We start from the raw sequence: 1,216 nt of genomic DNA on the forward strand, positions 1-1,216 counted from the left end.
CCCCCCCACCGGTACCTACCACCAATCACCCTGGAACTCTGGCTGGGCATGAGGATGCATGTTGCTCCCGCTGGCCCCCAACGGGACCTACCTGCAATCACCCTGGAACTCTGGCTGGGCATGGGGATGCAGGTTGCTCCCGCTGCCCCCCCCACCGGGACCTACCACCAATCACCCTGGAACTCTAGCTGGGCATGGGGATGCAGGTTGCTCCCGCTGCCCCCCCACCGGGTCCTTCCAGCAATCACCCTGGAACTCTGGCTGGGCATGGGGATGTAGGTTTCTCCCGCTGCCCCCCCACCGGGACCTACCACCAATCACCCTGGAACTCTGGCTGGGCATGAGGATGCAGGTTGCTCCCGCTGCCCCCCACCGGGACCTACCACCAATCACCCTGGAACTCTGGCTGGGCATGGGGATGCAGGTTGCTCCCGCTGCCCCCCCACCGGGACCTACCACCAATCACCCTGGAACTCTGGCTGGGCATGGGGATGTAGGTTTCTCCCGCTGCCCCCCCCACCGGTACCTACCACCAATCACCCTGGAACTCTGGCTGGGCATGGGGATGCAGGTTGCTCCCGCTGCCCCCCCCCACCGGGACCTACCACCAATCACCCTGGAACTCTAGCTGGGCATGGGGATGCAGGTTGCTCCCGCTGCCCCCCCACCGGGTCCTTCCAGCAATCACCCTGGAACTCTGGCTGGGCATGGGGATGCAGGTTGCTCCCGCTGCCCCCCCACCGGGACCTACCACCAATCACCCTGGAACTCTGGCTGGGCATGGGGATGCAGGTTGCTCCCGCTGCCCCCCCACCGGGACCTACCACCAATCACCCTGGAACTCTAGCTGGGCATGGGGATGCAGGTTGCTCCCGCTGCCCCCACCGGGTCCTTCCAGCAATCACCCTGGAACTCTGGCTGGGCATGGGGATGTAGGTTTCTCCCGCTGCCCCCCCACCGGGACCTACCACCAATCACCCTGGAACTCTGGCTGGGCATGGGGATGTAGGTTTCTCCCGCTGCCCCCCCCACCGGTACCTACCACCAATCACCCTGGAACTCTGGCTGGGCATGGGGATGTAGGTTTCTCCCGCTGCCCCCCCCACCGGTACCTACCACCAATCACCCTGGAACTCTGGCTGGGCATGGGGATGTAGGTTTCTCCCGCTGCCCCCCCCACCGGTACCTACCACCAATCACCCTGGAACTCTGGCTG

This window comes from Rhinoderma darwinii, chromosome 4 (genome assembly GCF_050947455.1).
Source record: "Rhinoderma darwinii isolate aRhiDar2 chromosome 4, aRhiDar2.hap1, whole genome shotgun sequence".
NCBI classification, from domain to species: Eukaryota; Metazoa; Chordata; class Amphibia; order Anura; family Rhinodermatidae; genus Rhinoderma; species Rhinoderma darwinii.